Source organism: Balaenoptera physalus (assembly GCF_965194825.1).
Source record: "Balaenoptera physalus genome assembly, chromosome: 4".
Lineage (NCBI taxonomy): Eukaryota > Metazoa > Chordata > Mammalia > Artiodactyla > Balaenopteridae > Balaenoptera > Balaenoptera physalus.
Genome location: NC_138891.1, coordinates 95,819,527 through 95,839,875, shown reverse-complemented (window position 1 = coordinate 95,839,875; position 20,349 = coordinate 95,819,527).

Here is a 20,349-nt window from a genome sequence, read left to right as displayed (position 1 = left end):
CTGTTCTTGCATGCTGTCTAATTTATCCATCAGAACACTTAGCATATTAATCATAGTTGTTTTAAATTTCTGGTCTTATAATTCCAACGTTCCTGCTATGTCCGGTTCTCATACTTGCTCTCTCTATTAAAACTGAGGTTTTCGTATTTTGGTGTACCTTTTAACTTTTGTATTGATAGCCAGATATGGTGTACTGGGTAAAAAGAACTGCTGTAAATAGGCCTTTAAAAATGTGGTGGTGAGATGTAAGAGGAGGGAAACCAATCTATAGACCTGATATTAGGTTTCAGTCTTTTAGTGAACCTATGCCTGTGGACTGTGAACTTCAAAAGAGTTTTTCAGTTTTTTTTTTTCTTCCCTCCTCGGGTGGGATAGGTTGGTAGAGTAGGTTTGAGTTGGGTGTTTCCCTTCCTCAGTAGAGTGAAACTCTAATGATATCCCAACAAGTTAGGCACTGGTTAACTAGTTTTCCCTGAGGAAAGAACTGTTAAGAAGAACAGAGTGCTCTGGGGTATTTAAAATCGCTCCTTTTTCCCTTTCCCTGCCTGAAGCAGGAGGGTTTTTTTTCCTGATATGTACTATGGAACTTGATCAGTTTCCTGGTGGTAAATTTTACAATATCATGGGGCCATCTATGAGTAGGTTCCTCTGGTAATTTTAACTTTCAGACTTGTTCACACTGAGCCTCCAGCAATTCACCAATTACATTTTTTTTGGTAAACGTCTTTATTGGAGTATAATTGCTTTACAATAGTGTGTTAGTTGCTGCTTTATAAAAAAGTGAATCATTTTATGGTTCCTTACTCCTGCCTTGCTGGTTCCCTGATGTTTCTGCTTCTGTGTCTCTGCTCCTCCGGTAAGCTGAGACTCCTTTTATTCATCTGTCTGTCTCTCCAATATTTGGGGCATCAGTTTTCCTTGTGTTCTACTCTCTCTTACAGATCCAAGGAGAGTTGTTGATTTTTTAGTCTGTTCAGCATTTTACTCATTGGTAGGATGGGGTGACAACAGAAACTCTTTACATGTGGAACTGAAAATCCTAATTACCTGGATTGTTTTTTCACTTTTCTGATGCTGTCTTTTGAAGCATGAATGATTTTTAATTTTGATGAAGTCCAATTTACCTATTTTTTTCTTTTGTTGCTTAAGCTTTTGGTGTCATGTCTAAGAAACTGTTGCCTGACTCAAGATAATTGAGATTCAGTCTAGTGTTTTCTTCTAAGAGTTTTATAATTTTAGCTCTTACATTTAAGTCTATAATCCATTTTAAATTAATTTTTGTACATGCTATGGCATTGGTACACAACTTTATTCTTTTGTAAGAGGCTGCTCCAGAACCATTTTTTTTTTTGAATTTATAGTTATTTTTGCACATCTTCTTTAGGTTCTTACATGAGACAAACATACTTCCTTAGAAATAATCTTTTTATTCTGTTCCACAAACAAAAAGAAATTTTTAAAAAATGGGATGGGGAATCAAGTTTTACCTTAGGTACTACATTAATCATATTATATTATCTGACTCTTCTCAACAGTGAGTGTGTTCTGCTTTTTCTTAAAAATAAGTGCTATAAGAACTGAAATTTAGTTTGGGTTCTGTAGCATGCTTTATTTATAAGTCAGTTAAACTTTAGTTAGATGTAGGCACAGGCTATCCCTGTGGAATTTGGCATGAATCCACAACTACCAATAAGAATTATTTTTTCCCACTTGTCTCCTCTGTGCATATATTTTATCAAGGGCCTTGTAAGAGTGGGTATGTATGGATAGTCAAGGGCAGGATTTAGGCATTTTTGGATTCCATAGACCATAAGACATGTTTTTTCATCTAATTTCAGTTGTTCTGCCTATATGAAAAAAATATTTTAATGGAGATAAAGTAAGTGTATATGAAAGGACTGTTACCAAAATATGAAGTACAATTATAGAAATAAACAATAAAGTAGATTACAATAGGCAGTACTTGTATATACAAATTGTAGGCTAAGAAAAAGGAAAGATAGGTGTAAACAAGCTATGATAAGTATATTCCTCCAGAACACTCTGGTTGGTTCTCCATTTTGGGCACGATATAAACTACTATGCAAATGTAATGTGGAATTTGAGAAAACATAGTCCTTTTGAGGAAAAACAGACCTACTTTTGATTTCTGGCTCTTCTAACTATTTGAATAATGACAGAGTTTTTACTCAATCTCTTCCTCTATTTCATCACCAGAAAAACTGAAATAGAATACCTATATTTTATAAATATTTTAAAAATTTATTTTATAAGTACTGTTAAATTTCAGTGTAATGATATGCAAAATAATTAGTAACATGCCTGATGCAAAGCTGATATATTTAGTGTGCTCAACTCAATCACTATCTCTTTTAAACCCTGTATTCTTAGTTTTTCCTAACACACTTATCAATCACGACCTGAATTTATGTTATGTATTTTTAATTTCTTTGTTTCTTGTCGATCTCATCTAAGCTGCAAGAACCATGACAGCAGGAAACTTTTCTATTTTGTTCATTTCTGTGACCCACCATTTGGAATCATGCCTGGAACATACTAGGAACACAATAAATATTTGTTGAATAATTGGATAAATGATACTTATTAGTAATAGACAGCATTATTTTAATTTAAGCACTTTAGAATTTAGGATGACACCTGCACATGACCCTCTACTTACTCACTCTGTTTTGTTAGAAAAAGTAAATACTTGCACGTGGCTGATTAAAAATTGCATTTGTTATATTATTTAAAAAATCAAGTTATTTGAGTGAGACAAAGCTAGAATTTCATTGACATAGTTCAACATTGTAAAGGTAGGAATAACTAAGTAGATATAAATATAATCACTGTTGTTGGTAATTATCAAGATGTTATGGGTTGAAATGTGCCCCCACAAAAGATATATTGAATTTTTAAGTCCTAGTATTGGGTCTTAGCAGAGACTGAATATTTAATCATGGGCACCAACTTACCATGCAAATTGAGCTGCTCATCATAAACTGAGTGCTATCCAGCCCACCAAACCATAAAATTGGGCATGCACAGCAGCACTCCAGTATCAAATAGAAGTGGTATGTATGGGATTAAGCTCAGCAGGCCCTGAAGGCATAGGTAAGTTACATAAGGATGTGGCTCAAATGCCCATAGTTCTCACTCCTGTTACATTACCTTCTTTTTCCCGGCCCACACCTTTGGCCTCATGGGAGTTTCAATCAATTAACCGAGGAAAAGAAATCTTGGACCTGGTTTACAGATGATTCTGCAGATGTGCAGGCATCACTTGCAAATGGAGAGCTGCACCACTACAGGCCCTTTCTGGGACATCCCTGAAGGATAGTGGTGAGGGGCAATTCTCCCCATGGGCTAAGCGAGCACAGTCAATGTCCTGTGAGAGGCACAGCATCAAGCCACAGGGGATTATTCTCAGACCTGGACATCTAATGGAAATTGCCCTGCTACATTTTAGAATTGCTTAGGATCCATGCCCCCTTTTGTCCTTCCAATTTCTCTCCTTTGGAATGGGAATATATATACTATGCCTGTCTTACTATTGTATTTTGGAAGCAAATAATTTGTTGTCTGTTTTCACAGGTTCACAGATGGAGAGGAATTTTGCTTCAGGATGAATAATATCTTGAGTCTTATTCAGAACTAACTTAGATGATGAGATTTGGGATTTTAAGTTGTTGATATTTAGATGAGAGTTTTCACTGAGAGTTGATGCTGAATGGTTAAGGCTTTAGAGCATGTTGGGTTGGGGTAAATGTATCTTGCATGTAGGAAGGCCTTAAATTTGGGGGAGTCAGAGGTGGACTGTTAAAGGTTGTATTGTGTCCCCCTAAAATATGTTGATATTCTAACCCCCAGTTCTTTAGAATGTGGCGTTATTTGAAAATCGGATTGTTGTAGGTGGAAATTATTAAATTAGGATGAGGTTATACCAGAGTAGTGTAAACCCTTAATCCAATATGATGAGTGTCCTTAGAAGAAGAGGGCAAACACAGCGGTGGAGAATGCTAAGAAAATATGGAGGCAGAGATAGAACTTAGGCTGCCACAAGCCAAAGAACACCTGAGGCTATCAATAGTTGGAATGGGCAAGTTGGAATGGGAAATATCATCCCCTAGAGGCTCTGAGAGAGCATGGCCCAGCCAACACCTTGATTTTGGACTTCTGTCCTCCAGAACTTTGGGAGAATAAATATCTGTTGTTTTAAGGCTACCAGTCTGTGATATTTTGTTATAAAAGTCCTAGGAACCTAATACATATGCTTTAGATAAATATAACACTTCCTATTTTATGAAGTATTTAATTCTGCATTTATCTAATTGATTCCCATAAAAGCATCCTAAGGAATCATTATCATCATACAAAAGATAAAAAAATTATTCAGTCCAAAGAATCCCAACAATCTTTCTGAGAACTAAAACATAATTTTTCTGCCTTGAATTTCTAAATGGAATTTTAAAATAATAGATTTTAAGTTAAAAGACATACCCAGGGGTTGGAATCATACAAACAAATTCATATGCACACCAGTTCCCCAGGTAGGTGCTATTGGTGAGAGATGGTATAAAAAGAGGGAAAAAAATAGGTTAAAAGCTAAGGCAATATCTCTTACCATAATTCCTGTCCTCATAGTAAGGAATATAACGGGCAGTTTCACCACTGTGTCTATAGTTTGTTGAGTATAAATGTGTTTCTCATTAGGGGTGTACTCTGTTAGCCCCAAGTTCAACATGCAAGTAGATTATTGTAGTTTTCACCAGTATTTTCCTAAAAATTACCCTTTGCTGATCTTGAAGATATTGACTTTCTGGTTCTCAATCTTAGTGGCATATCCTCAAGTCTGTAAAGTTCATAGAAAATGTGTGGAGGAAGGTGAAGATATAAAGAAGTAAAGGAGATGGAAGGCTTTACAGATTCAATTGTGCTGAAAAACTTTGCTCTTTAATACAAAATGCTGTCTTAAATCCAAACATGCCAAAGCATGTAAGAAAACCTAAACTTAGAAATTTATCTCTGTTATTATCTACATAAAATAATGGGGGAAGAAAAATGAGGAATCAAGAGGTTAAGTGATTTATCTGAATTTAAAAAATCCAAAACAGAGCAATAAGCCTGTATAAAAATTCATATTCTGAAACTTATAGTCACAGCTAGAAATTACTGGACATTTCTACCAATGATAAATTTTCCTCTCAAGGAGCAGTAGAGAAGACAACTGTTTTTCTGATGAGAACTGTAAGGGTCTGGGATTTTACCCTATTTACAAGATAAATAATTATCCTATTACTATTTCATATGGCCTGGCAGAAAACACAGGAGTCCTTGATGGAAGACAAAGGACTTTATTACTCATAGCAAGTGCAGCAGCCAGAAATTCACATTGATTTGCGTTGGTTCTCATTCTCCCCTAATCTATAGGGAGATGTAAAGGGTCCATTGTAGATACCTGCTCACCCAGTGGGCTGTGTTTCCTGAGGGAACCCCTGAACTGGGAGGACTTATTGCTTTTACAGTGACCAGAAGCAAGCCTGATCTTTGGGGAGGAATGTTTCCTCCTCAAAGTTGCTTGCTAAGAAATGACCCAGGTAAAAGGCAATCAGAGCCTTGTATTCTTGGCATACCCAGCAACAATGTTCAAGGACATTCAAAGCCCAAAGCAGATCACCTTTCCCAGCAGTCTACCCCTCTGCCCTACAAGTTTTTGGCAGAACTCAAATTTTCAACATGAGTATGCCATTCTGTCAACCACTCTGATTAATCTAACCAGTAGACTGGTGCAAAACCAATTCTGTTTTTCTAACACGGTATTTTGGTTATAATCAACAGGACTCTAAGCATCAGGTCAAACTCAGTACTGACTGACCTCAGTCATGCCCCATAAGACACAGAATCAGCCACTGTAAATATGTCTCAGGGAGGAACCGTAGGTCTTACTTTAGACAACCAGGATTTAGTCTGAGGCCAGACTACTATCCACTATGACCTAGGCAAGGCAGGTTAGACAGACCTACTGATCTTTGGTGTTGCTATAGATAAGGTTTATGTTCCCCCGAATTCATATGTTGTAACCTATTCCCCAGTGTAATTGTATTTGGAGATGGAGCCTTTGGGCGATGATTAAGTCATGAGGGTAGAGTCCTCATGGTGGAATTAGTGCACTTAATAAAAGGGTCTCCAAAGAGCTCTCTTGCCCCTTCCACCATCTGAGAACACAAAGAGAGGGCCATCTGTGAACCAAGAAACAGGCCCTCACCATACACTGAATCTGCCAGCACTTTGGTCTTAGACTTCCCAGTTTCCAGAACTATGAGAATTAATGTTTTTTATTTAAGCTACCCAGTCTATGGCTTTTTGTTATAGTAGTCCAAAAGGACTAAGATAGCTATCTGTGCCAATAATTACAGGGGTAATAGATGAGCCAAAAAGCAACTTCCATCCCTAATGAAATATATCTTATGGCCAACTTTTTCATGCATACACACATATAACCTGAAGAGGCATGGGTCACTAGAGTTCATACTGTATTGTCACCATTACATTGGTTTGGTTAAGCCACATGGTCATTGTCACTGAGTACTTGCACCTTCAGTTAATATACATGGCATGATGCAAGGCTACTCAGATATCAGAAGTAAATGAATTTGCATCATTTATATAGAAACAAAGTAGTGGTAACTGAACACACCAACTTTGGTAGTTACCATTGATAGCATCAACCACAACAGAATAATTCAGCACTGGTCATGTCCACATGAGTGTTTGTTTTTTATAACATGTGGACAGAAATAACAAACCTGGCAGCAGGTCAGACTACCAGCCTCAGCTTCAGCTAGATTCAGATAGATCCAGGGAGACAAATAAAGCATTAATTGCCGTATTCCACTCTCAACACCTCCTAGGGTCTAAGATGTTCACTTTCCAGACACTGGAGTTTTTATATCTCTTCACCAACACAAATCACCGTGTCCCAATTAAGCAGCTATAAATTCACCTTTTTCCTCCAAATCTGTACTTACTTGCACCCAAACCTATCATTCAGAAAGGTTTAGATGGGAATCTGAAATTTTCAAAATAGGTCTATATTACCCCATTTTGTCCTGATCATTACCTAGTTAGCAGTTGAAGTGGGAAGATCTGTCTTTGGAGACAGTCTCATTCAGTAACTGAACTGTGGGGTTGTAAAGGGCAAGAGAGTCAAAAATATTTACAGGAATGCCCAAGGCCCATGGCAAATTGTCTTTCCAAGATGTCTATCAAGCTCCCACTAAATAAAAGTATAGAAAGAGAGAAATTAAATTTAACACAGTCCATTTTTCCCAAGAACTTTCAATGAAACAAGAGGGACAAAATATATATGAGAAAAAAATTGAATATTAGCATATAAAATGGCATAGTAATTGGACTAATTTTAAAAAAACAGTTTATCAAGGTATGTTTGACATACAAAAAATTGCACATATTTAATATATACAACTTGATGTATTTAGAGATAAAATATGTACCTGTGAATTCATAACAATCAATGTAGTTAACATTTACATCACCTCCAAAAGTTTCTTCCTCTCTTCTTTATTATTACTGTTATTATTTATGATAAGAACATTGAACATAAGATCTACTCTCTTTGCAAACTTTTAAGTATACAACATAGTATTGTTATGTTACACAGTAGTTATACAGTATAGTATGAAATACAGTAGATCTCTAGGACTTACTCATCTTGCATAACTAAAACTTTGTACTCTTTGGTTAATGCCTCCCTGTTTCCCCCTCTTCCCAGCCCCTGGCAACCACCATTTTACTCTCTGCTTCTATGAGTTTGACTATTTTAGATTCCTCATATATGTAGCATTATGTAGTATTAGTCCTGTGTCTGGCTCCCTTTACTTAGCATAATGTCCTCCAGATTCACTTATGTTGTCATCAGTGGAAAGATTTCTTTCTTTTTTAAGGTTGAATCACATTTCATTGTGTGTGTATACCACATTTTTCTTATCCATCCATGCATTGATGAATATGTGTGTTGCTTCCATGTCTTGGCTATTGTGAATAGTGTTGCAGTGAACATTGGGTGCAGATGTCTTTTTGAGATACTGATTTCAGTTCCTTTGGATATATACTCAGAAGGCAGATTACTGGAAAATATGGTAGTTCTATTTTTTATTTTTTGAGGAAACTCCATACTGTTTCCACAGTGATTGCACCAATTTACACTCCCAACAAGATTGTATAAGAGTTTCCTTTTCTTTACTGTTCCTTTCCAGCGCTTGTTATCTTTTGGTTTTTGTTTTTGTTTTTGTATAATAGACATCCTAACAGGTGTGAAATGATATCTCATTTTGGTTTTGATTTGTATTTCCCTGATGATTAGTGATGTTGAGCACATTTTCATATACCCATTGGCCATTTGTATGTCTTCTTTGGAGAAATATCTATTCAGTTCCTTTGCTCATTTTAAAATAATGTTATTTGTTTTTTTGCTACTGAGTATAGGATTTTCTTATGTATTTTGTATAATAAGCTTTTATAAAATATATGGTTTGCAAATATTTTCTCCCATTCCATAGGTTCCCCTTTCATTTTGTTGTTTCCTTTCCTGTACAGAAGCTTTTTAGTTTGATATAGTCTCACTTGTCTGTTTTTGCCTTTGTTGCCTGTGCTTTTCATGTCATATCCAAGAAATCACTGCTAAGGTCAATATCACAAAGCTTTTTACTTATGCTTTCTTCTAGGAGTTTAACAGTTTCAGATCTTAACAATTAAGTCTTTAATCCATTTTGAGTTGATTTTTATATATGGTCTAAGATAAGGGTCCAATTTCATTCTTTTGTATGTTAATACCCAGTTTTCCAACACCATTTATGAAGAGACTATTCTTTCCTCATTTTGTGTTCTTGGCACCCTTGTCAAAGATCAGTGGACCATATATGCCTGGGTTTATTTCTGGCATCTCTTTTCTGTCCTATTTGTCTATGTCTGTTTTTATGCTGGTACCATACTCTTTTGGTTACTGTAGTTTTATAGTATATTTTGAAATCAGGAAATGTAATGCCTCTGGTTTTGCTCTCCTTGCTCAAAATAGCTTTGGCTAGTCAGGGTCTGTTTGTGGTTCCACAATAATTTTAGGAGTACTTTTTCTATTACTGCAAAAATGCCATTGGGGTTTTGGTAGGAATTGCATTGAATCTATAGGTAGCTTTGGGTGGTATGGACATTTTAACAATATTAAGTCTTCCAATCCATGAACACAAGTTATCTTTCCATTTATTTGTGTCTTCTATAATTTTTTCATCAGTGTTTTATGACTTTTAGTATACAAATCTTTCTTGGTTAAGTTTATATGTAAGAATTTTATTATTATTGATACTATTGTAACTGTGATTGTTTTCTTGCTTTTCAGACAGTCTGTTGTTAGTGTATAGAAATGTAACTGATTTTTTTAATGTCAATTTTGTACCCTGAAACTTTGCTGAATTCGTTTGTTAGTTCTGATAGATTTTGTGTGTGTATGTGGAGTCTTTAGGGTTTTCTACATATTCTCTTTTCTCTTACTTTTTCTACTATCTCTAATCATCCATTAACTATGGGCCTTCTAATTGTGAGTCTTTGACTCTGGGAACTTTCCACCTATATACTTCTTTTTAGAACAAATCTGAGTCTCTTCCCTTATTTTCAGCTCCTATATTGAACTTCCCAAGTTCTAATTTTAATCTTGACTCTCAATAAGTCTTTAGTCTATGAAACTGATTATATTCACAGCATTTATCCATGATGTCCTACATGATTCTCAAATCCAGGTATCATTAATTGAACTCTTTACCTTCTCTTCTACTCTACCCTTTCCTTTTTTTTTTTCTGCATCTTACAATTGACAAGGCAACTATTCTATATTCTAGACTCAAAATCAAGAATTCAGTCATAAGTTTCATATCATTGACGCCAATAAGTCCAATATGACCCAAGCCCAGTCAATTTCAGTCTCAAAAATATCTCTTTGATCTTTCTGTTACATTCTGCTCCAACTGTTCACATCATAGTTCAAGTCATCATTACCTCATTTTTGCCTACTTCATAAGTGCAATAGCAACCTAGATAACTATCTTAAAACTATTTCATCATGTTACTATCCTGCTCTATTATTTGTGATGCTCCATTTTCAATGATGTTCCATTACCTATTGGATCAAGTCCAAAATTTTGTGCTTGTTTTATCCAAACTTATTCTCATTAACAAATATACCATCTGTACTCAAGCTGAGCTGAACTTCTCATTTGTTCTCTGGGTCAGTCTTTTTACTGTAAAATTGAGAGGGCTGGATTACACTGAATGATCTGTAAAGGTATCTTTTTCTATGGTCCCCATTTTACACACAGACATAAAATTATTTTCATTGTCTTTGTTAAGTAATTGTTAAAGGTGTAACATATATAGGCAGGAATAGGCCATATGCATTTAAGTAGAAATATGTCTTTTACAGGTATTCTGGCTTGTCTAACAGAAATATCTCTGTCTTCTGTGCAGCTGTGCATGATATCAATTTAGTGTCCTCCAGTGAGGCCCTGTGTACTCTTCAACACACCACAAATGAGTTTGAATATCAGAGATAATAAATTATAGAATTATCATACAACATGTCTATGAGATTTGAAGTCTAAGTGACATATAGATATATTTACTAACAAACAATATACTGTACCTACTGTTATTTTAATAGCTCAAAATATAGAACATGGTAATGCTAAAACTTAAAATTTCATAGCAAACTTACTTTCATTAGCTCTTAGTCATGCAGAAACATTTATCCATTTTAGCTTTGTGAAGGTGGGGGGATATGTTAAGAATATCTTGGATTCTGAAGGAGGAGAATTTTCAAGTTTACTGCCCCAGACCTCAGTACAATTAATGTCAATCAAGATACCTTCACAATGAAACCCTTATCTAATAACTGGAGCTCCAGGGATCCCAGCCATGTGAGCTGATATTCTCATCTTGTGTCCACTTCTGGATATAGGTTTATATTCACCTGACTCACTACCACAGATTCTTCCCTCAGTTTTAAGTGTGTACATGACTCTAAGCTTAAACTGACAAGCTTTCTGACTTTGATAATTGCCATCCCCTTTATGTTTGTAATTCAACCAAGCCTGACCTATCCTACTGTTCATACTAAAATGAGGTATGGAATAGGTATTGAATGGCTTATTAAAAAGGATCTTACTACAAATAAATCACTTACTTTATACCTTTTCTTTTGTCCATGTTTCATGTTTATACAAGTACTCCCATAAGAGCAACCTTGAATTTTATTTTCAACCACTTTTTTCCTGACAAATGAGGACTAGTCACATTGCTAATTTATTGGTCTCCTAATTAAAGTGATCTCCCTTCTCTTGACCCATCCTAACCTTTGCAATCCTCTAAAGCCATTTAAAATCTATCAACTTCAATTCATCTATCAACTTCCAAGTAACTTCAGTTCCTATTGACCTCCCTATCTTAACCTTCCAAAGCACTAAATTGGTCATATCATGAATGCTGACACTAGACTATATTCAATTTAGCACTATGTGTCATCTCATGCTATTCTTTTAGTTTGCTGCTAGAGGGAAAGGAAGTAATGGAGATAGTAAGTTTCTTGTGAAGAAAGATAAGTAAACAGATACTGCTGATTTTGACCGTAAATGTTTTCCTAAACCTAGTACAATGAATGACTAAGAGACCCAGTTCATATTAGTTATTGAATAAAAATGTGTGTCCTGTGAATAAATAATTCATAAACAAATGAAGAGATTACAGTAATATAACTGCCTAAATTCCCAAATGTATTTACTTCATCCTTGTGGCACAGGTTAAAATACATTGTATGTTCTCTTTCTCTCTGATTACTGTGAAAAGGTGAGTGATCTACCACTGATGTTTAAATATGGGTTTTTATCTTAAAAAAAAGCATGGGTGATATCATATTGAATTTGTGATTTTTAATGTATTTAAAAACCTGCTGTTATAATCTGCAAAAAAAAAAACCCAAATCATGCTGTACATGTGAAACTAACACAATATTTAAATCAACTATACTTTAGTTAAAAAACCTACCATGTCATCTGTAATCAGACATAAGAACAAGTAAATATTGACTTAAAATTTCCTTTTAAAATAATCCACGTGTGAATTTTTGTATTTTTCTGGACATTTAAACACAGAAACATTGTAAATACCAATGTGTATTTAACAGTTTCTTTATTCTGTGAATACTGTTAGAATTAAGACAGCCATTTTAAAAAGTTCAGTGGTCCTGTTAGTAAGCTATGATTACAATCAGGTCTCACTTTGAAAACTGTTTCCATGGAGACATTGAGTATCATATTCATTAGAGTCTGATTCTAGTAAAGAAAATTTATTGAAAATTGTTTTTCAAATTTACTGAAAATTGTTTTTGAGAAGAAATTCTGATTGTTATTAATAGTCATCAGTAGACAAATCACCAGAGAAGATTGTGGTTTGGGATTAAGATTTGGGACTGCACAGAAAAGTTCAGCTGAACCTGACATATCTTATGAAAATGGATAATGTATTCCAGTGTCTTAGGCAATTTTCTTTTCTGTAAAAACAATATTCTTTTCTTTACTCAGAAGGAGATAATTGGTTTCAGTATTTATTTCTCTAGAAAGGTTAAGAGAGAAATTCTCCAGGAGGACAATCTTCCAGTTCCTTGATAGATGTTTTCTTTTTAGTACTATCTCACTGCTTTCTATACAAAGCTGCAAATGTCGAGGTGGGCTTAAATCCCCACTGAGGGGGAAGAGACTGACCATTTCCAGGCAGGTTTATTAGGGTTGTGGAGACATCTTAGCCTTGCAAATTCTGGGCTGCTATCAACAGCACATACTTCTTGGAGGTTTTTGTGAGCTGGTACTGTGGCTGAACCTCTTAGTCATAATCTCAGTGTCCAATCTCCTCTTTGCACTTAAAGATAAAACACAGCTTTCATGAAAAGTGATGTAACCAACTGAAAAAGTAGATTTCTAAGCCTCTCTTTAAGATGGGGTAGGCATGTGACTGAGGCTTTGACTCAAGTTACATGATCAAAAGTGATGCAATGGGGCTTCCAGCAAAGCTTCCTGAATTTGGGTTGATTCAACCAGCAAATTCCTTTTTGTCTGTGCCTATTCCATCTTCCTCTACTTTCAATGAGAATATGATGGGACGGGATGGAACTTAATCTAAAGCAAATATGAGGAAACTGTACAGAAAGACACACATGCTATAGCTGGGAAGGAAAAGAGGAAGAAGGATGCTGGGACACTCTTGACATTGTAGAACCCCTGTACTGTCCCTGATCTAAGACATCCTGACTTCATTTTACATAGGGGAAAAATAAACATCAATATTTTAATCAACTGCGAATTTAGGTCTCTGTTACTAGCACATAAATATTTTTCACTGATTTTCATTCCATAAAATAAAATGTAGATTATAAATTCCATATGTTATTCCAAATTATTTTGCTTTCTGAAGTTTTGTTAGAGTATATTGTCACCTAGCATATAGCCTGGCATATTCTTTACTTGATCAATAATGTTTGAACTGAATATCAGAATAGGAATATCTCTATTCTTTTACATGATATTTACCAGAAATAAAATACATATCATTAGAGAGAGAGAGAGAGGAGGCGGAGAAGGGGACGGGAGGAGATGGGGAGAGAAGAGAGAAATATTAGGTAAAAGAGGCTATGAAACAACCTCTACTAAACATTTAACATGGGAAAAAAAAAGTTGTTAGTTTCAGGAGACCAGGATTTTTGTATGGAGTTGTACCAAGTTACTTCCTCATTTTCCTGCTTTATAAAATGAGTTAAAGTAGATTATCTCAGAGTCAAGTTTAGATCAAGAAACACAGTAGTTTTATAATTTATTTTCCTAGATAATATACCGTTTAGGTTTTCACATCTGGATATTTAGCTAAAGTGATAACAAACATTTTATTCCAGATAATGTCAGTAATATATCAATCTGTTGGTGACAGTCTACATTTCCTCTTCCAAGAAATGGGAAATTTAAGCCTTTTCAAAGGGCTTTTTATTATTGTTGTTTGCTTTTAAATGAGGTAAGGTACTTCTTCCAGCAGACAAAATTTCCAGCAATTAGAAAGATACTTCTTAAAGAAATTCCTCAAACTATTAAAAGATTCTCCACAAGAAAACGTATGTATATTACCTCCTTTTCTTTCTCCTTCAAATATTTTAATTTAACATTTATAGGAGAGGTTTTAATGCACACATCCTATATTAATTATTTCCTTCCTCAATAGTAATAAATTCCTTATTAGTGAGCCACACTGTTAGCTAAAATAAAAGTCACTATTCTGCTCTCCCACTACTTTGCAACTAAGTGTATCCATGAGTCTAAATTCCACCCATAAAAATAAGCAGAAATTTCACGTGGCATTAAGGAAAGTTTCCTTGACAGAGAGGAACAACTCTTTCTCCGTTCTTGATATAATGACACATCCTACCAACATGAGGTAGAAGACACAGGCAGAAGATGGCAGAATAGAGAGATGAAAGCAGGTAGGACCAGACAGTATGGAGCACCCCCATCAGCAAAGAGACACAGACCTCTGAATCTCTTTTAATGTGAGAGATGAAATAAACTGGAGTCCTGTTTAAGCCCTTTACTAGAGCTTTCCTTCTTTCCTTTTCCCTTCCTTCCTCCCTTCCTCCCTTCCTTTCTTCCTTCCTTCCTTTTCTTTCTCTCTTCCTTTTCTTTCTCTCTTCTCTTCTCTCTCTCTCTCTCTCTCTCTCTCTCCCCCCTTCTTCCAAACTTAATCCTACTGGACATAGTACCTATATCCTTGTATCTATGGAACACAGAATGTACAATGCATATTTCCTGGTTATCTGAGACAGAATTTTACATGTGAAAGTGAAGTTGTTATCATTACCTTAATTCCCTAAATCATGTATTGATTACAGATTTGTAACATGGTACTTTCTTTTTTAAAGAAAAATAGTTATTTTTAGTGAGCTTGTTGGAGAGGCACATAAACATTTTAATAAATGTTTAACATTCTAAATTAAGATGTTCACAGAGACAGGAAAGATTATAAACCCATCAAAATAAATTATTACACTGAATCTATTCCTTTAAGCTCTTCAAAATTTTTAGAAATAGATTATTTAGGAGTTTTGTCTCCCTTAAGACTTTCTGAGCTTGAGATTTATAGAAACAGAAAACATTGCATATAGTAGCAAAAAAAAAAAAAAAAAAAAAAAATCTAGGCACAATTTGTCCAAGTCAGAGTAAGAAAAATGCAAGGCAGTAAAATAACTCCCATTTTAGAACTTAAAGGTAATGATTTTGAAAAGCTTTGCAGGTGGTGCAGGATTACCAAATTGGTTGAAGCTATATCCATCTAAAAAGTCTGGAGAATTTTCATCTTGAAATTAGCCTTGGGAAGAAATTAGACCTAAAAATAATCTTTGAATGTGTGTCTGTATACGTGTGAAGGTTTGTGTTCCATTTTCCATATAGTGATATGAATTAATATTCATTATAATGATGTCTAATTGTATAAATTTAGGTATATGTTTCTTTAAAATATTGTTCAAGATGTAGATTTTGTAATAATTTAGTAATTTTTAATGTCATCATTTTTAACATATATGAACTTTACTGCGTAGTCCATTAAAATGAGAATCATGCTTTCTGAGGACTAGGAAACAGGTAAGCCCTATAAGTTATATATTTTAATTATAATTATTTTATATAATTCTGGACTCAAATATTTTGTTATTTGTTTAAGATCTCAGAACCGAGGAGAGAAAGAGACAGGGTTTAATCCATAGCCACACTCTTTCTACTCTATTGCAGTAACTTTATAGTTCCAATTTTGTTATCAAATAAAAAGGATAACTGAGTGATTGATTTACAGAGAATACTGATGTCCCTCACTTACATATCCCTGTTGCTGAAATGTTATTTTTTGAGCCTGTAAGTCAAATAGACAAGTCAGCAACACTGATGGGTAGAAACCTGTGCCCACTGCAGATGGAATAAACAATGACAAAAAAAAAAACTCCCTAAGTACTAAAATCAGCCTTTTAAGAGGTGAACTTGTAAACCTAAAAATATAAAGTGATAACAGTATTATCATAGACTTCTTAGAACTTGAAAAAATTCTCTTAATTGTGAAGCCTAGTGTTTGTTTTGACAGAGTTAGAGAGCTGATAATTCCTTCTCATTAATCTATTTTTTTCTAAACAAATCTTTCTGTCCAAGAAATGCTTCCCAATGAACCACAACATTTAATTTTAAAAACCCAAAGAACACAACAACTAGAAAGGGAACTATGTTGCCATATATTACTTATCTTCTGTTTATATTCCATAGTTTAGTGGCTTACAAACATTAGAGTACTCTAGAATTGCCTGAGGATATTTTTTTAAACCATAGATCCCTGTACCCTACTCCCTCTGTTACAGTGTGTGTGACCCAGAGAGTTGTGTGTGTGTGTGTGAGTATTTAACAGATACACTTGGAGATTCTCTCAAAAATGGTCTAGGGAACACATTTTGAGAATTACTGAGTCAGTCTGCATGTTTATTCAATTTGTCTCATAGTATATAAGCATGAAATTGCAAATCTAAATGAAATCAATGTTTATGGAATCCTCAATTTACCAATGAAAAAACAACTCAGTCGAATGTTAGAAACTCAGTTGAATGCGTAGGATCTGAGATTTTCTCTACTAGGAAGCTAACAAATTAGCCTGCCGTAGTTTCATGGATGTTGGCAGAACACATGAACTCCTGGGTCAGAGAAAAAAGACTTTATTACTCACTCCACAGCAAGCAGCGTGAGCTCCATGTTCATGCCAATTCTCCTTTTCTCCCCATCCCCGAGATCTCACAGGGATAACGTGGAACACAAAGGTACACGGTGCACATGTAGGAAACCCCAACCTTTTATAAGGGGTTGCACGAAAACCTGCCCAAACCTTGCCCTGAAGTCAGGATATTTTGAACACCAAATAGACCTGCTTTTTCTCTGGAGGGAGACAGTATTGTCCAAGGCTGTTTACAAACATCCTTGAAAAGTTACTATGAAACAAAGGCTTTCATTGTCTTAGCTTATAAAATATGCAGAAACAGGAGAGTCCAGTGGAGAATTCTCCCAACCATGAGTTTTCCATTTTTAATTGAGTTTTTTACAGGACATAATCACAGGAATCTCACTATCCCGTCTCATTCTCAATGTGACTTGTTTGTTTTTGCTTCTCCCCCAAAGATAGATAAGAAGATTTCTCACCATCCCCTCACTAGGTTTCCTGAATATTATAGGAGAGTGTCCACACAGTGTAGTTCCACAAGGAAAAGACAAACCTTCATTTCTGACTTCTAATACTGCAAAGATAAGGAAAAAAACCATAATATTTACATCTTCCCATTAAAGTCACCTAAATAATGATATCCTGCCATAGGTACGTAACACTTTCAATGGATTTTTTTGCTTGTTTTTTTGATTTTTTTGTTTGTTTGTTTTTTGCTTAAGACAATAGGTCCAATCCAAAGCCAAAGTTCTAGAAAGATAAGTTCGGAAAATCCCAGAAAGTTAATGCCTAATACTGAATATAGGCTCACTTATTACGTTCTTCAGTCATTAGGATTGTTATTCATTGGGTACCTTTCATTGCATGGATCTGATTGGTGGTGAGATTACTTTATATTTAGAACAAACATGAAAGGAGACACTATGTTAAGCAACATACCTAACCTCCAAAAGTTTATAGCATATTAGAGAAAAACTATTTTACACAGATAATTGTAAGGCAGAGTAAAAACTGCTGCTTCATTAAAGACTATGTTAATTTCCTGTTGCTGCTGTACCAAATTACCACAATGTAGTGGTTTAAAATAACACACCTTTATGTTTTTTTGTTTGTTTTGTTTTTAAAGATTTTCTTTTTTTAGGAACTTTTTTAAAAGTCTTTATTGAATTTGCTACAATATTGTTTCTGTTTTTTATGTTTCTGTTTCTTGGCCATGAGGTATATGGGATCTTAACTCCCCGACCAGGGATCGAACCCACACCCCCTGGATTGGAAAGCAAAGTCTTCACTGCTGGACTGCCAGGGATGTCCCCACATTTATTTTTTTTGCAGTTCTGGAGGTCAAAAATCTAAAATCAGTCTCACTGGGCTAAACTCAAGATGCTGGGAGCATTGCCTTCCCTCTGGAGATTCTAGGGGGAAATTCTTTTCTCTCCTTTTCCAGCTTCTAAGGGCTGCCTACATTTTTGTCTTGTGGCCTCTTCTTCCAATATTTGTATTATTCCAAGTTCTGCTGCCATTGTCACATCTCCTTCTCGGACACTGGCTCTCCTGATTTCATCTATTCCCTTAAATGGACTCTTGTGATTACATTGGGCTCCACCAGATAATCCAGGAAAATCTGCCCATCTCAAGTTCTGTAACTTAATCACATCAGCCAAGTCACTTTTGCCAGTAGTATAATCTCCGGTTATGGAGATTAGTGTACAGATCTATTTGTGGAACATTATTCCACCTAACACAGAGAGGTATATATCTTTGTAGTCATTAAGAATAAAAATTCTATCATTTTAATTAAATATTTGGTTTGCTATCTGAAGAAAAGCCTACTAATTTTTGTTATGAACGATGTAGGTAACTTATTTGTATATCAATCCTTACCCCCACCAAATGCTGCTAAAACTGAACTAGGCCATTCAGAAAGAGAAAGACAAACACAGATAAACAGATGTAGACAGACAGACTCAAAGAGGAAAACTCTGTATTTTCTCGTATCTCCTTTTTTTTTTTTAACATCTTTATTGGAGTATAATTGCTTTACAATGGTGTGTTAGTTTCTGCTTTATAACAAAGTGAATCAGTTATACATATACATATGTTCCCATATCTCTTCCCTCTTGTGTCTCCCTCCCTCCCACCCTCCCTATCCCACCCCTCTTGGTGGTCACAAACCACCGAGCTGATCTCCCTGTGCTATGCGGCTGCTTCCCACTAGCTATCTATATTACGTTTGGTATTGTATATATGTCCATGCCACTCTCTCACTATGTCACACCTTACCCTTCCCCCTCCCCATATCCTCAAAACCATTCTCTAGTAGGTCTGTGTCTTTATTCCCGTCTTACCCCTAGGTTCTTCATGACCTTTTTTTTTTTTTCTTAGATTTCATATATATGTGTTAGCATACGGTATTTGTTTTTCTCTTTCTGACTTACTTCACTCTGTATAACAGACTCTAGGTCCATCCACCTCACTACAAATAACTCAATTTCATTTCTTTTTATGGCTGAGTAATATTCCATTGTGTATATGTGCAACATCTTCTTTGTCCATTCATCTGTTGATGGACACTTAGTTTGCTTCCATGTCCTGGCTGTTGTAAATAGAGCTGCAATGAACATTTTGGTACATGACTCTTTTTGAATTATGGTTTACTCAGGGTATATGCCCAGTAGTGGGATTGCTGGGTCGTATGGTAGTTCTATTTTTAGTTTCTTAAGAAACCTCCATACTGTTCTCCATAGTGGCTGTATCAATTTACATTCCAACCAACAGTGAAAGGGTGTTCCATTTTCTCCACACCCTCTCCAGCATTTATTGTTTCTAGATTTTTTGACGATGGTCATTCTGACTGGTGTGAGATGATATCTCATTGTACTTTTGATTTGCATTTCTCTAATGATTAATGATGTTGAGCATTCTTTCATGTGTTTGTTGGCAATTTGTATATCTTCTTTGGAGAAATGTCTATTTAGGTCTTCTGCCCATTTTTGGATTGGGTTGTTTGTTTTTTTGATATTGAGCTGCATGTGCTGCTTGTAAATTTTGGAGATTAATCCTTTGTCAGTTGCTTCATTTGCAAATATTTTCTCCCATTCTGACAGTTGTCTTTTGGTGTTGTTTATGGTTTCCTTTGCTGTGCAAAAGCTTTTAAGTCTCATTAGGTCCCATTTGTTTATTTTTGTTCTTATTTCCATTTCTCTAGGAGGTGGGTCAAAAAGGATCTTGCTGTGATTTATGTCATAGAGTGTTCTGCCTATGTTTTCCTCTAAGAGTTTGATAGTGTCTCGCCTTACATTTAGGTCTTTAATCCATTTTGAGTTTATTTTTGTGTATGGTGTTAGGGAGTGTTCTAACTTCATTCTTGTACAGGTAGCTGTCCAGTTTTCCCAGCACCACTTATTGAAGAGGCTGTCTTCTCCACTGTATATTCTTGCCTCCTTTATCAAAGATAAGGTGACCATATGTGCGTGGGTTTATCTCTGGGCTTTCTATCCTGTTCCATTG